Here is a 17,621-nt window from a genome sequence, read left to right on the forward strand (position 1 = left end):
TAGGAAGTCGACTGAGGAGCAAGGCGAGTGTAGGAGACTGGTTGTTATTGAGTTGGTAGAATTGAGAATGAGAAAGAAGTTGGAGCGTGAGCTCTACATGCACTAGGGCTATCCCCTAGGAGTCCCCTCTTGTGTGATATGCAGTAATGGGTGGTAAGTTCGCTGTACTTGTAGTCTGTCCTTCATTCGGACGAAGTAAGCGTGCGCAACCAAACATCTCACCCTGCGAGCAGAAGTATACAGCTGCCAGTGGCTGTAAATCATCGTAGAGCTGTGCTTGTCTTGCAGGTTGCAACACTCCCCCTCAAGCATGGCTTGCGAGGCGAAGTTTGCTGCAGAGGCGCTCGAAAATGACCCGATCAGTGGCTTTCGTGAAGAGGTCAGCGAGCTGCTGTTGCGTGGGGCAATATTCGACGTGGACGTCCTTTTTCATGATGGCGTCGCGAACGAAATGGTACTTGATGTTGAGGTGTCGAGTCCGCTGAGACGAAACTGCGTTTTGCATGGACTTGATGGCCGATTGGTTATCAACGCGGAGCAAAATGGACGCGCCTTCAGGTAGCAGGCGTAGTTCGTCAAGAAGTTGGCGGATGCCGATGCAATCTTGAACCGCTGTGCAGGCAGCAACATATTCGGCTTCCATGGTCGAAAGTGCGACCGTGGTCTGCTTGCGTGAGGCCCACGAGACGGTCATCGAATTTATCTGCAACACTGCACCGCTCGTAGATTTTGCAGAGTTGGAGTCTCCAGCCCAGTTTGCGTCGGAGTAAACGACTGCTTGCAGCTGTGCACCCGGACCGTTGCCGAACTTGTACAGGAGTCCTTTACTCATGGTGCCCTTGAGATATCTCAGCACGCGTTTAATTCCACGCCAGTGCATCTCTGTCGGGTGTGCCACGAATCGTGAAAGGCAGTTTACTGCGGTGGTGATGTCCGGTCGGGTACAATTCGAAAGCCACAAAAGGCTGCCAATAGCCTCGCGGACGAGGTTGGTGTCGGTGAACGGCTCCGAATTTTCATCGTAGAATTGGTGGTTCACTTCCATTGGCGTTGCCACGGGGCGGCACTGCTCCATGCCGAATTTTTGCAGCAATTCTTCGATCGTCTGCTGCTGGTGAAGAATGATGCCTTCCGGGGTGCGCTTGAGCCATACACCGAGACATTTTTCAGCTTCCCCTAGATCTTTGATGTTGAAGCGCTCAGCAAGACGTGACATCACGTGTTCGGAGAGATTATCATCTTGACTCACCACAAGGACGTCGTCAACATAGAGTCCGAGTACACAAAGGTTACCACCACGGTGCATGAAGTAGATGCACGGGTCCACCTTGCTGCGCGTAAAGCCTTCTGCTTTTAAGAACGCGTCGATCATGTCGTTCCAGAGTTTTCCGCTCTGTTTGAGGCCGTAAAGTCCCTTGAGAAGCAGCCATGATTGTCCGGCGAACACTCCAGAGGTCCCGTTTGGTGGCGTCAGGTAGATCGGCTTATCCAGCGGTGACTTCAGATATGCATTCGGCACATCGCCTTGCAGCAGCTTCGCCTTCCAAAGAGCTGCCAGTAGAGCAATGAGGCGAAGGCTGGATAGTTTGAGCACCGGAGAGAAAGTAGCATCAAAATCAACTCCAAACTTCTGCGTGAAGCCGCGGGCGACAAGCCTGGCTTTGAAGCGCTCTAGTTCGCCGTTGCTCGAGAACTTGATCTTATACACCCATTTTGCCGTCACTAGGTTCGCATTTTCGGGTGTGTCAACGAGTTTCCAAGTACCGTTGGCTTGGAGATCGGCGAGTTCCTTATCCATCGCTTCTTTCCACTGCCGCCAGTATTTGCTGCGCATGGCCTCACCGAGTGTCTTAGGTTCTTTGATGTGGTCGGAAGCACGAATTGTGAGAAGCACGTAGGCTGGCCCTGCAAACGCGTCAATGAATGGCTTCGGGAGCTGGAACTCTTCGGTTCTAGTGGTGCGTCGCCGTCCAAACACTCGACGCAGTACTCCAGCGGGTATTGGCCGTCCGAAATCTTCTGGGACGCCTACTTCCTCGCTGGATTCATCTGTTTCACGTTGATCCGAGTGGTTTTCGCCTACATTGGGTTGGTTGGTGGCCCCGTTGTTGGGCGTTTCAGAGTGAATTTCTTCCTGATGCAGTCTCTGGAGTACTTCCGCCGTCTCCGGCTCGTTGATGTCCAGCTTGTTGATATTCTGTACGTCCGAGCTGGTGATAAAACGCTTGGTTCGGGGCAGCAACAACTTGTAGCCCTTCTGCGTGTCCGAGATCCCCACAACGATTGCTTTTTCGGCGCGTTTCATGAGACTGCGTTTGCTCTTGCGAGGGACGTGCACTGTGCACTTGGAGCCAAAGCGAAGTATATGCGCGAGATTCGGTTGCTTACCGGTGAGCACGTGAAGGGGGGACTTGTAGTCCACATTTGCACGGGTGGGGACGCGATTCCGGATGTAGGAGGCGTAGACAACCGCGTCACCCCAGTAGCGTTTCGGCAGCGAGGATGCCCATAGCATGGCTCGGGCTGAATTCATCAGTGTCCGATGGAATCTTTCGGCTTTGCCGTTCGAAGCGGACGTATCAGGCTGCGTGTGCTGTAGTCGGATGCCGTGTCGTCCAGCATACTCCTCGAACTTTCGATTGACGAATTCTCCCCCACCATCGGTACGGATGACTTTGATGACAACGTCGAACCGGCGCTGAAATTGAGTTGCGAATCGCTCGAAATTGTCGAAAGCCTCGTCCTTTGTATGCAGCAAGCACACTTGATTGTAATTAGTGGCGTGGTCGACAATGGCGAGGATGTGGCGATGGCCATTGCGATCTGCTGGAAGATCAGTCTTCAAGTCCATGCAGATAACTGCACCGTGTTCATCCGTCGGTGCTGACTCAGAGGTATCTTCAGTTGGCTGCTTGTTGCGTGTTTGCTTTCCTTCAGCACATGCCATACAGAAGTCCATCTTCTTGGTGCTGATTGCCATCCCGGTAGCAAGGTTCTTGTTGACAATTTTCAGCAGGTCTTGGTAATTCACGTGGCCTAAGCGCTCGTGCCACTGCTGCAATGAGCTTTCGGGAATGTTTGCGAAATAAGCGTGAGGGTCATCGCTATTCACATCAGCGGCGGAGGCATTTACGACCCAGAGGCCGCGACGCTCGATTGCTTCTCCCACAATACTGCCGTCACTTCCGTGAAATGTGCACTTCTCGTCGAAAATGAAGCGGAGACCACGTCGTCTCAGCTGCGATAACGAGAGAAGGTTGCGGCCGAGGTTCTCGCAGTAATAAACTTCCGTCAGCAGGACGGTTCGGTCAACTCCGTTGACACTGTTCCGCAGCAGGCAGTTACCCTTGAGGTTTGCCGTAATTGTGTCGGAGTTCGCGACTTTGATTTTCAGGCTGGCTGGCTCGACTCCGAACAGCATATTCTTGTTGGTGCAGAGATGGTGTGTTGCACCTGAGTCGAGTATCCATTCTTCAGCGACGGGCGTCCTGTCCGAGGCGGCCAACCAGAGACCTCCATCAGCATCTTGGTTAGTCGCGTCGTCAGGTGGATCGGTGCCGGTCACCGCAGCATTGTGAGCTTGTCCACGCTCTTTCACGAGACGCTTCACCTTCTTGAGCTCCGGGCAGGCAGGTCCGCGGTGGCCCTCCTCGTCGCAGACATAGCAAACCAGTTTAGGCATAGGCTTCGCAGCTGCTGCTAGCGCTTGCCCTTGTCCAGTTCGGTGGCCTTGCTTCTGCTGTTTTTGTCCGGCGTGATGCTGGGGCTTTTGCTGTTGGTAGGCTCCGTTTTTCTTTTCGTGTTGCTCGCTGGGCGCTGGCGTTCTGGCGACCTGTGGGCGTTTGCGGCCATCACCTCGCAGGTCTACGAGTAGTGCGAGGATGCGGTCTGCTTCGGAGAGGTAGTTTCCGTTTGAGCGATCAATGCGAGCAACGAGAACGCTTGCGAGATCCGGACAGGCATTCGCACAGAAGGTCTCCAGCAGCAGTAGACTGTGGTCACCGGTCATGAGACGGGACACATACTTCAAGTAGTCTAGATAGTCGGACCAGCTGTCTTGTGGACGTTTGCCGGACGTCAATCGTTTGCATAGCTGCACTTGGTTAAGTCTGCAGCCGAATTCAGACTTCATCTTGCCCTTGAAGTTCTCATAGTTGAAGTCGGGATTTTCAGTACGCCATTGCGTCACATTGGAGTGAAAGAAACGCGCAGCCTTTCCCGCCAGAAAATTGACCAATACGGAAGCTTTGATCTGCGAGGTCCAACGTGATTGGTTGAGTAGCGACTCAGTATAGAGTGCTTGCTCGTATTCGAGGATAAAGTCCTCGAAGCCCGATCCAAGGCCGGGGTACACCTCTTGGCCATCAAACTTACGGCACATCACGTCCTTGATCTTAGGCGTGGTGCGTGCGGGTGCTGTAGGTGCGGTCGGGGCCCCTGGGACGGGGGGTACGCCAGCCGCGGGGGCTCCACTCCTCATTGCGTGGATCGTTGTTTTTAGCTGTACAATTTCTGCATGCAGCTGGGGTGCGGCCTGGGCATGGGCCCTGAGCTCTGCCAGCTCTGCATCGTGGAGAGACTTTGCTGCGGCTTGTCTTGACATCAGCTGAGCAAAATCAGACCGCATCTTCTCCATTTCCGCTGCCATCATTTCGGCGGACGCTGTTTGTTTACGCAGCGTTGACACCTCTGCCCGCAGCTTCACTAGCTCGGGGTCGGGCGGGCCTGGCTCCGTCTTGACCGGGGTCTCAGTAGCAGCGGCCTTGAACTCAGCGTCAAGGTTCCGCCTGACGGGGTGTTTCATTTCATCAGCGGTGTTCATCTCTGCTGGAGGGTAGCCTGCGGGTGGTACGAGTGCAACACGTTGAAGTTGTCACACGTCGCAGATTCTCACACGTCGCAGGTTCTCGCGCGTCGCAGGTATCGGGATAGGCAGGTATCGCGTATCACAGGTATCCGGTATCGGAGGTCTTCTGCACTTGCCGGGTCGTATGACGTCGGGTTACTCTTCAGTGCAGGTCGTCCTTGGGCTCATAACCTTATGGAAGGCTAGGAAGTCGACTGAGGAGCAAGGCGAGTGTAGGAGACTGGTTGTTATTGAGTTGGTAGAATTGAGAATGAGAAAGAAGTTGGAGCGTGAGCTCTACATGCACTAGGGCTATCCCCTAGGAGTCCCCTCTTGTGTGATATGCAGTAATGGGTGGTAAGTTCGCTGTACTTGTAGTCTGTCCTTCATTCGGACGAAGTAAGCGTGCGCAACCAAACATCTCACCCTGCGAGCAGAAGTATACAGCTGCCAGTGGCTGTAAATCATCGTAGAGCTGTGCTTGTCTTGCAGGTTGCAACATTCTCACTGTTACCGTTCTTCACTTCAAACCAATGTTACAGTCCGCTATCTACCAGACTTCACACATTATATTATAGCAAGGAGGCTCCTTCAGAGGCCTCTCGGTAGGATTTCCAGTCTCCTCACGAGAGACACAAGACGCATGCGCTGGACTGGAGGTAGAGATGCACCACTCTCCTGCACAGTCTCCATCTCCAACTGCCTAGCGAACACGCTCTTAGATCTGTGTCCTGAGGAGGTACCACCCATAAGTTTGGGGACGTCGTACTGGACCCGACTTTTACGGTACAGTAATCTCTTGATGCTTGCTGTCAACAAGATGATGAGGACGAACTCATTTTCGGCTCTCGAGAAAGTGGATGATCTGACGAGGCTCGGACGAATTTCGGCTGCAGCAGACGACCACTTGGCATCGGTGTTCGAGTTTGCAGACGACGCTAAATGAGTCCTCGTGATCTGGCCACCCACCTGAAAGCTTTCCCAGAAGCGGACGATGACATTATAAAACTGGCGGTTCAAATAAATGTACACCAAACACTTGGCAAAATAGACTAGCCTTAAGAGAAACCATTGCGGACAGTTTCTAAGATGTGAACATTGGTTTGCTCGTAGAGCAAAACGCAAAACTTATTGGTGCTCATAACGAGTAACACTGGGTTTGTTCGAGCACCTTTGCGACGCCATAGCCCGAATACATGATCAAAGTCATAGCTCGTTGTTCACGGTAAAATGCGTTGGTTTGCGAGCTGATTAGATGTTGGATCGCAGTTCGATAACTTGCTACCTCCTTGTTGAAGAAAAAGGCACTTTATAGCTCTTTTTTAGAAAAGATACATAGCGCTATCAGAGAACATTCACTCTGAAGCAGTCACTCTTGTCAATACGATATTCAGTCAATCACTGCTATCGGAGAATGACCAACGTCGTATCGGAGATTCACCATCACTCCTTAGTAGCGAGTCCTCCAACCAACTTTCAACCAAACTCCATCTCATCTCAACTGACTTTTTCATGCCAGAAAACGTTTACAGAACACAACTCAAACGATGAAATTTCCATGTCCAAGCTCAAGTCGACCCAAAGAAAAGATTTTCACAAGGAAGCGGGATGTTGCACAAAATAACCTCTTCAACCACGACCCACCGCGCAGCGGGAGTGTTTCGTAGATAACTATTTTCGTGAAAGCAGCACACTGCTGGAATACACGAGAATACCACAACGTACTACAGGGGCACTTTATCCATGCGAGGCTCACATTTTAGTTGTATTCAAAAACTACGCTTTAGACAACGAATTGGATCGTCCTACGGAAAAGCTTGCCCATAGTAGGCGCGTAGTCGGTGTTGCTTAATTAAGCCAAGCCCCTAGATTGCAGCTTTGGGATGTAATGATTGTAATACCAGGAACGGTAAAGCTTTCGGAGTTCCGGGTACTCATCCGGGATCGGGATTTTGACCGGGTTGTAGTTTTTCTTCACGCTGTTGAAAAACCTCTTCACGCCGCTTCCTTTCACATTTGTATAACTCAAAACGCCTGCTTCCCGCTCAAGAGCCTTCAGACTCTTGGCATCGAAGAGTCCCCTCTCCTCATCTTCGTCTTTGTCCTTGTCTTTGTCGTCTTCGTCTTCGTCTTCGTCACTGCGAAGCTCGTTATTGTGATAGCGCAAGAATCTTTTTCCGCCACCAATGTCCTGGGCCGTACCAATCGTAACAACCGCATCTGGCGATGCCATCGTCGAGATATCGGACTTGCGGGCGGAGTCCTCGGCTGAAGCCTTGCCGCTTGTGAATAGAGTGGCTGTTGCAGCAGCAATTAGGAGGGCATAAGAGAGACGCATGGCAAACAGTTGTTGCTTGGTTCGAAGCGAAGACTGCTACGTTCTCGGCAAATTGGGGAATGAGAACGAGGGTGTGTTGGTGGTCTTCGTGCGGATTTACACGAACAGCAAATACCGAATACCATTTGTTATGACCTTCTATTATTAATATATGTTATGGCATACACCACCCATTCAGCCAATCAGCGGTCGAACGGGAAAGATCTCTGTCTCAGTGACACAGTCTATGCATCCTTTGTTATCACATACTAGTACAGCACTTTGAACTGTATTTTCTGCAGCTCATTTTGCCAACGAGTGGCTCCCGTACAACAACGAAGACCAAAAGGACGACCTCGTCTACCAAGAGGCCATGGTCGAAAGGTGAAGGCGAACACTGTGTTGTCCTATGCCTCCTTCTACACACTAGAGTTCAATAGTCATTTTATTATGGCGGAGAAATCGCACATGTGCAGTCGGCGGCGGATACAGATGGAATAGCAAGAGTGATCAGTACAAACATCAGTCGTTAAATTATGCAACTTTTTTTAAATCGTAATTTATCTCTGGGCCCAGTGTGGTTGGTTCGAATCGTGCGACTACTCCCGTTGTCACTTCGAGGTTTCTGTGACACACTAGCTTCCTTGAAGCAAGCACGTCTTGCGTGTCACCGACATGTTTCATATGCAAACTACACGATGATTGGACATAATAGAAGTTCAATGTTTACTTTTGATTATTCACTTAGAGATAATTGGTAGATAAAAAAACAACTGGGATTTGAAAATGCTAGCCTTTTGGATAAGCACTCAAGAAGAAGATGATGATGATACCGGTAAGTGGCCTTTTACAGTATTTGAGCAAATGTACTGACTGACCTTTTAGAATAACACTGAAGATGAGACACCGGATATACCGAATTCCCATGTCAAGCCATACACCTCATTTTCAAACAAGCAGAAGTTCATAGTAGCAAAGCGTGCCAAAAGTCGTGTGCATCCTATGCCATCGCATACTGTACAGCAGTCACGCACAGCCAGTTAGATTACGATGTGTTGATACCACTCCGTTTCAGAATACTTGTCACCCCTCAACTTGTCGCCAAATATACTTGGTTTAACTATGGTCAGTTGTGTTTACGCTAGCTACTGTTCGTATAACCGAGACTGTATGGTCAGAGCAGGGGATGCATAAAGGAAGTCTTCCCTCCCGGCGAAGCCTCGCTTTTGCCATGTGAGCAACGTGGTCGAGGCAGAACGTCACTCTGGCCTGCATGTTGTCGGCAGTGAGCAGTGGGCGGGTCACGCTTGTGCACGAGCGCAACTTGCCCTCCTTGAGCCGACGGAACAGCGTCGTAGTCGGCACGCCCGAAGCCGTTGCCGCCGAGCGAAGCGTTGTTCGTTCATGGGGCTGACGTTCCGGAGTCGTTCAAGGGCAGCAGCCAAGTCACGCGGCTTCCTGCCACATCGGTGCTTTAAAGACGGCGCCTCGTACACCCCAAAAAGCTCTGCATCCGCCTTGGCGCGCTTCCACAGCCTCGCAATCGTCCTCTTGTGAACGCCAAAGATGCTGGCCACTTCATGCACCGCTTTTCGACGCGGTTTGCCTCCGTTTGAACGCACGAGGACAGAGCTGATTGCCTGTCGACGCTCCATCACTGTAAGGTCTCTCCTGATTCGTTTGACATTCATAGCTGAGATTTGAGGTACGAGAGGAAGGCTGGGCGACATCTGTGGACAATTCGGGTGCAAAAGCTCCTTTGAGGCCATCACGCTGTCAATTTTGAGAGCTCTGTGAAGGTCTACCCACCATTCAAACCGTCAGTTCTATTAAGACCAATCGTAGTCGTTTTAGGCAAATATTGACGAATCACGAAGCACTTCAGCAAAAGAGGACAAGTATTCTGAAACGGAGTGGTATTAGACAGAACGATGTAGGTACAAGTGAGGTTTTATATTCAATACAATATTTTTAGCCAATTGCCAGCCAGCCGCCGACAGCCAGCCACCAACGACCCACAGCCTCAAGTTCGAAGTGGACGATGCACTGCGAATGCGTACGTGAGACCTTTTAGATGGCAGCACTGGCCTTGATGAATGCGGGGAATCAAAGAGACACTGGAACCACTTGTGAGCTGAATTCCGTGCCTGAACCCAATACCAAAGCTCCCACTCGTTATCACTACGTCGTAATCTGTATTTCATTCTACCACTCAATGGCTTTAGAGAAAAAGAGGCACCCAAAAGGTGAGAGCATCTATCTGGTGGCGCAACAAAACAGTACAAGACCAATTTGCATCCTGCAAGAGAAAAATTGCGTGTCGACCATTATGCAAACAAAGTTTAAAGACATGAAAACTACAATTGAGTACTTCTACCCAGACTTGTCACCACGAGCTCAAAACCCTGCTGAAACTTTTAAGCTAAGTCCACCTAATCATTAGCGACTGTGCAGCTGTATTCACAGCGCTTGGAGCGACATGGCGCTGTCAACCACAGTTTCGGGCTTAAAAATGTGATTTCATTTTAAGAGGCGGTGGTGTTTCTGAAGAGCACGTTGAGATTGAAGACGCTCGGGAAATCATAGTTGAAGCAACTCGCGCGGCTTAATAGATCAAGTGGTAGGCGAGTTTAGTCTAGACGACGGCTTTGACGACATGTTTCGTGCCTTAGCCACTTCAAACAGCATACCGTAAAAATCGGCCCAGTGCGACGCCGATTTTTGGTCAAAGTCAAGTCAATATATAAGATTTTTCAATGGCACCGTCCTGCACAGATGGGAGATCTTCTTTTAGAGCGCGTTCGCTACGAAGCTGGAGATGGCACGGTGCTTCATTTTCCTTGCTTCTTGATTGGACAAAATAACAAGTGGAGATATTAGTGCTTTTTGTCTCCACCTCTGAGAGGTGGAGACGGTTGGAGGGCAGCTGGAGATGCTAGTCAGGAGTGAAGAAGCGGGATTAATTTTGGCTGCTGCATGCTCCGCTGTCGCTCAAGTCGCAGCACTTTTGGCCGAAGAATGCGAAGGCACCCCACAAAGCGCAAAGAAGCGAGTTCTCACTGTTACCGTTCTTCACTTCAAACCAATGTTACAGTCCGCTATCTACCAGACTTCACACATTATATTATAGCAAGGAGGCTCCTTCAGAGGCCTCTCGGTAGGATTTCCAGTCTCCTCACGAGAGACACAAGACGCATGCGCTGGACTGGAGGTAGAGATGCACCACTCTCCTGCACAGTCTCCATCTCCAACTGCCTAGCGAACACGCTCTTAGATCTGTGTCCTGAGGAGGTACCACCCATAAGTTTGGGGACGTCGTACTGGACCCGACTTTTACGGTACAGTAATCTCTTGATGCTTGCTGTCAACAAGATGATGAGGACGAACTCATTTTCGGCTCTCGAGAAAGTGGATGATCTGACGAGGCTCGGACGAATTTCGGCTGCAGCAGACGACCACTTGGCATCGGTGTTCGAGTTTGCAGACGACGCTAAATGAGTCCTCGTGATCTGGCCACCCACCTGAAAGCTTTCCCAGAAGCGGACGATGACATTATAAAACTGGCGGTTCAAATAAATGTACACCAAACACTTGGCAAAATAGACTAGCCTTAAGAGAAACCATTGCGGACAGTTTCTAAGATGTGAACATTGGTTTGCTCGTAGAGCAAAACGCAAAACTTATTGGTGCTCATAACGAGTAACACTGGGTTTGTTCGAGCACCTTTGCGACGCCATAGCCCGAATACATGATCAAAGTCATAGCTCGTTGTTCACGGTAAAATGCGTTGGTTTGCGAGCTGATTAGATGTTGGATCGCAGTTCGATAACTTGCTACCTCCTTGTTGAAGAAAAAGGCACTTTATAGCTCTTTTTTAGAAAAGATACATAGCGCTATCAGAGAACATTCACTCTGAAGCAGTCACTCTTGTCAATACGATATTCAGTCAATCACTGCTATCGGAGAATGACCAACGTCGTATCGGAGATTCACCATCACTCCTTAGTAGCGAGTCCTCCAACCAACTTTCAACCAAACTCCATCTCATCTCAACTGACTTTTTCATGCCAGAAAACGTTTACAGAACACAACTCAAACGATGAAATTTCCATGTCCAAGCTCAAGTCGACCCAAAGAAAAGATTTTCACAAGGAAGCGGGATGTTGCACAAAATAACCTCTTCAACCACGACCCACCGCGCAGCGGGAGTGTTTCGTAGATAACTATTTTCGTGAAAGCAGCACACTGCTGGAATACACGAGAATACCACAACGTACTACGGGGGCACTTTATCCATGCGAGGCTCACATTTTAGTTGTATTCAAAAACTACGCTTTAGACAACGAATTGGATCGTCCTACGGAAAAGCTTGCCCATAGTAGGCGCGTAGTCGGTGTTGCTTAATTAAGCCAAGCCCCTAGATTGCAGCTTTGGGATGTAATGATTGTAATACCAGGAACGGTAAAGCTTTCGGAGTTCCGGGTACTCATCCGGGATCGGGATTTTGACCGGGTTGTAGTTTTTCTTCACGCTGTTGAAAAACCTCTTCACGCCGCTTCCTTTCACATTTGTATAACTCAAAACGCCTGCTTCCCGCTCAAGAGCCTTCAGACTCTTGGCATCGAAGAGTCCCCTCTCCTCATCTTCGTCTTTGTCCTTGTCTTTGTCGTCTTCGTCTTCGTCTTCGTCACTGCGAAGCTCGTTATTGTGATAGCGCAAGAATCTTTTCCGCCACCAATGTCCTGGGCCGTACCAATCGTAACAACCGCATCTGGCGATGCCATCGTCGAGATATCGGACTTGCGGGCGGAGTCCTCGGCTGAAGCCTTGCCGCTTGTGAATAGAGTGGCTGTTGCAGCAGCAATTAGGAGGGCATAAGAGAGACGCATGGCAAACAGTTGTTGCTTGGTTCGAAGCGAAGACTGCTACGTTCTCGGCAAATTGGGGAATGAGAACGAGGGTGTGTTGGTGGTCTTCGTGCGGATTTACACGAACAGCAAATACCGAATACCATTTGTTATGACCTTCTATTATTAATATATGTTATGGCATACACCACCCATTCAGCCAATCAGCGGTCGAACGGGAAAGATCTCTGTCTCAGTGACACAGTCTATGCATCCTTTGTTATCACATACAGCACTTTGAACTGTATTTTCTGCAGCTCATTTTGCCAACGAGTGGCTCCCGTACAACAACGAAGACCAAAAGGACGACCTCGTCTACCAAGAGGCCATGGTCGAAAGGTGAAGGCGAACACTGTGTTGTCCTATGCCTCCTTCTACACACTAGAGTTCAATAGTCATTTTATTATGGCGGAGAAATCGCACATGTGCAGTCGGCGGCGGATACAGATGGAATAGCAAGAGTGATCAGTACAAACATCAGTCGTTAAATTATGCAACTTTTTTTAAATCGTAATTTATCTCTGGGCCCAGTGTGGTTGGTTCGAATCGTGCGACTACTCCCGTTGTCACTTCGAGGTTTCTGTGACACACTAGCTTCCTTGAAGCAAGCACGTCTTGCGTGTCACCGACATGTTTCATATGCAAACTACACGATGATTGGACATAATAGAAGTTCAATGTTTACTTTTGATTATTCACTTAGAGATAATTGGTAGATAAAAAAACAACTGGGATTTGAAAATGCTAGCCTTTTGGATAAGCACTCAAGAAGAAGAAGATGATGATACCGGTAAGTGGCCTTTTACAGTATTTGAGCAAATGTACTGACTGACCTTTTAGAATAACACTGAAGATGAGACACCGGATATACCGAATTCCCATGTCAAGCCATACACCTCATTTTCAACCAATCAGAAGTTCATAGTAGCAAAGCGTGCCAAAAGTCGTGTGCATCCTATGCCATCGCATACTGTACAGCAGTCACGCACAGCCAGTTAGATTACGATGTGTTGATACCACTCCGTTTCAGAATACTTGTCACCCCTCAACTTGTCGCCAAATATACTTGGTTTAACTATGGTCAGTTGTGTTTACGCTAGCTACTGTTCGTATAACCGAGACTGTATGGTCAGAGCAGGGGATGCATAAAGGAAGTCTTCCCTCCCGGCGAAGCCTCGCTTTTGCCATGTGAGCAACGTGGTCGAGGCAGAACGTCACTCTGGCCTGCATGTTGTCGGCAGTGAGCAGTGGGCGGGTCACGCTTGTGCACGAGCGCAACTTGCCCTCCTTGAGACGACGGAACAGCGTCGTAGTCGGCACGCCCGAAGCCGTTGCCGCCGAGCGAAGCGTTGTTCGTTCATGGGGGCTGACGTTCCGGAGTCGTTCAAGGGCAGCAGCCAAGTCACGCGGCTTCCTGCCACATCGGTGCTTCAAAGACGGCGCCTCGTACACCCCAAAAGCTCTGCATTCGCCTTGGCGCGCTTCCACAGCCTCGCAATCGTCCTCTTGTGAACGCCAAAGATGCTGGCCACTTCATGCACCGCTTTTCGACGCGGTTTGCCTCCGTTTGAACGCACGAGGACAGAGCTGATTGCCTGTCGACGCTCCATCACTGTAAGGTCTCTCCTGATTCGTTTGACATTCATAGCTGAGATTTGAGGTACGAGAGGAAGGCTGGGCGACATCTGTGGACAATTCGGGTGCAAAAGCTCCTTTGAGGCCATCACGCTGTCAATTTTGAGAGCTCTGTGAAGGTCTACCCACCATTCAAACCGTCAGTTCTATTAAGACCAATCGTAGTCGTTTTAGGCAAATATTGACGAATCACGAAGCACTTCAGCAAAAGAGGACAAGTATTCTGAAACGGAGTGGTATTAGACAGAACGATGTAGGTACAAGTGAGGTTTTATATTCAATACAATATTTTTTAGCCAATTGCCAGCCAGCCGCCGACAGCCAGCCACCAACGACCCACAGCCTCAAGTTCGAAGTGGACGATGCACTGCGAATGCGTACGTGAGACCTTTTAGATGGCAGCACTGGCCTTGATGAATGCGGGGAATCAAAGAGACACTGGAACCACTTGTGAGCTGAATTCCGTGCCTGAACCCAATACCAAAGCTCCCACTCGTTATCACTACGTCGTAATCTGTATTTCATTCTACCACTCAATGGCTTTAGAGAAAAGAGGCACCCAAAAGGTGAGAGCATCTATCTGGTGGCGCAACAAAACAGTACAAGACCAATTTGCATCCTGCAAGAGAAAAATTGCGTGTCGACCATTATGCAAACAAAGTTTAAAGACATGAAAACTACAATTGAGTACTTCTACCCAGACTTGTCACCACGAGCTCAAAACCCTGCTGAAACTTTTAAGCTAAGTCCACCTAATCATTAGCGACTGTGCAGCTGTATTCACAGCGCTTGGAGCGACATGGCGCTGTCAACCACAGTTTCGGGCTTAAAAATGTGATTTCATTTTAAGAGGCGGTGGTGTTTCTGAAGAGCACGTTGAGATTGAAGACGCTCGGGAAATCATAGTTGAAGCAACTCGCGCGGCTTAATAGATCAAGTGGTAGGCGAGTTTAGTCTAGACGACGGCTTTGACGACATGTTTCGTGCCTTAGCCACTTCAAACAGCATACCGTAAAAATCGGCCCAGTGCGACGCCGATTTTTGGTCAAAGTCAAGTCAATATATAAGATTTTTCAATGGCACCGTCCTGCACAGATGGGAGATCTTCTTTTAGAGCGCGTTCGCTACGAAGCTGGAGATGGCACGGTGCTTCATTTTCCTTGCTTCTTGATTGGACAAAATAACAAGTGGAGATATTAGTGCTTTTTTGTCTCCACCTCTGAGAGGTGGAGACGGTTGGAGGGCAGCTGGAGATGCTAGTCAGGAGTGAAGAAGCGGGATTAATTTTGGCTGCTGCATGCTCCGCTGTCGCTCAAGTCGCAGCACTTTTGGCCGAAGAATGCGAAGGCACCCCACAAAGCGCAAAGAAGCGAGTTCTCACTGTTACCGTTCTTCACTTCAAACCAATGTTACAGTCCGCTATCTACCAGACTTCACACATTATATTATAGCAAGGAGGCTCCTTCAGAGGCCTCTCGGTAGGATTTCCAGTCTCCTCACGAGAGACACAAGACGCATGCGCTGGACTGGAGGTAGAGATGCACCACTCTCCTGCACAGTCTCCATCTCCAACTGCCTAGCGAACACGCTCTTAGATCTGTGTCCTGAGGAGGTACCACCCATAAGTTTGGGGACGTCGTACTGGACCCGACTTTTACGGTACAGTAATCTCTTGATGCTTGCTGTCAACAAGATGATGAGGACGAACTCATTTTCGGCTCTCGAGAAAGTGGATGATCTGACGAGGCTCGGACGAATTTCGGCTGCAGCAGACGACCACTTGGCATCGGTGTTCGAGTTTGCAGACGACGCTAAATGAGTCCTCGTGATCTGGCCACCCACCTGAAAGCTTTCCCAGAAGCGGACGATGACATTATAAAACTGGCGGTTCAAATAAATGTACACCAAACACTTGGCAAAATAGACTAGCCTTAAGAGAAACCATTGCGGACAGTTTCTAAGATGTGAACATTGGTTTGCTCGTAGAGCAAAACGCAAAACTTATTGGTGCTCATAACGAGTAACACTGGGTTTGTTCGAGCACCTTTGCGACGCCATAGCCCGAATACATGATCAAAGTCATAGCTCGTTGTTCACGGTAAAATGCGTTGGTTTGCGAGCTGATTAGATGTTGGATCGCAGTTCGATAACTTGCTACCTCCTTGTTGAAGAAAAAGGCACTTTATAGCTCTTTTTTAGAAAAGATACATAGCGCTATCAGAGAACATTCACTCTGAAGCAGTCACTCTTGTCAATACGATATTCAGTCAATCACTGCTATCGGAGAATGACCAACGTCGTATCGGAGATTCACCATCACTCCTTAGTAGCGAGTCCTCCAACCAACTTTCAACCAAACTCCATCTCATCTCAACTGACTTTTTCACGCCAGAAAACGTTTACAGAACACAACTCAAACGATGAAATTTCCATGTCCAAGCTCAAGTCGACCCAAAGAAAAGATTTTCACAAGGAAGCGGGATGTTGCACAAAATAACCTCTTCAACCACGACCCACCGCGCAGCGGGAGTGTTTCGTAGATAACTATTTTCGTGAAAGCAGCACACTGCTGGAATACACGAGAATACCACAACGTACTACAGGGGCACTTTATCCATGCGAGGCTCACATTTTAGTTGTATTCAAAAACTACGCTTTAGACAACGAATTGGATCGTCCTACGGAAAAGCTTGCCCATAGTAGGCGCGTAGTTGGTGTTGCTTAATTAAGCCAAGCCCCTAGATTGCAGCTTTGGGATGTAATGATTGTAATACCAGGAACGGTAAAGCTTTCGGAGTTCCGGGTACTCATCCGGGATCGGGATTTTGACCGGGTTGTAGTTTTTCTTCACGCTGTTGAAAAACCTCTTCACGCCGCTTCCTTTCACATTTGTATAACTCAAAACGCCTGCTTCCCGCTCAAGAGCCTTCAGACTCTTGGCATCGAAGAGTCCCCTCTCCTCATCTTCGTCTTTGTCCTTGTCTTTGTCGTCTTCGTCTTCGTCTTCGTCACTGCGAAGCTCGTTATTGTGATAGCGCAAGAATCTTTTCCGCCACCAATGTCCTGGGCCGTACCAATCGTAACAACCGCATCTGGCGATGCCATCGTCGAGATATCGGACTTGCGGGCGGAGTCCTCGGCTGAAGCCTTGCCGCTTGTGAATAGAGTGGCTGTTGCAGCAGCAATTAGGAGGGCATAAGAGAGACGCATGGCAAACAGTTGTTGCTTGGTTCGAAGCGAAGACTGCTACGTTCTCGGCAAATTGGGGAATGAGAACGAGGGTGTGTTGGTGGTCTTCGTGCGGATTTACACGAACAGCAAATACCGAATACCATTTGTTATGACCTTCTATTATTAATATATGTTATGGCATACACCACCCATTCAGCCAATCAGCGGTCGAACGGGAAAGATCTCTGTCTCAGTGACACAGTCTATGCATCCTTTGTTATCACATACAGCACTTTGAACTGTATTTTCTGCAGCTCATTTTGCCAACGAGTGGCTCCCGTACAACAACGAAGACCAAAAGGACGACCTCGTCTACCAAGAGGCCATGGTCGAAAGGTGAAGGCGAACACTGTGTTGTCCTATGCCTCCTTCTACACACTAGAGTTCAATAGTCATTTTATTATGGCGGAGAAATCGCACATGTGCAGTCGGCGGCGGATACAGATGGAATAGCAAGAGTGATCAGTACAAACATCAGTCGTTAAATTATGCAACTTTTTTTTAAATCGTAATTTATCTCTGGGCCCAGTGTGGTTGGTTCGAATCGTGCGACTACTCCCGTTGTCACTTCGAGGTTTCTGTGACACACTAGCTTCCTTGAAGCAAGCACGTCTTGCGTGTCACCGACATGTTTCATATGCAAACTACACGATGATTGGACATAATAGAAGTTCAATGTTTACTT

Source organism: Phytophthora cinnamomi, assembly GCF_018691715.1.
Source record: "Phytophthora cinnamomi strain GKB4 chromosome Unknown Contig0, whole genome shotgun sequence".
NCBI lineage: Eukaryota > Oomycota > Peronosporomycetes > Peronosporales > Peronosporaceae > Phytophthora > Phytophthora cinnamomi.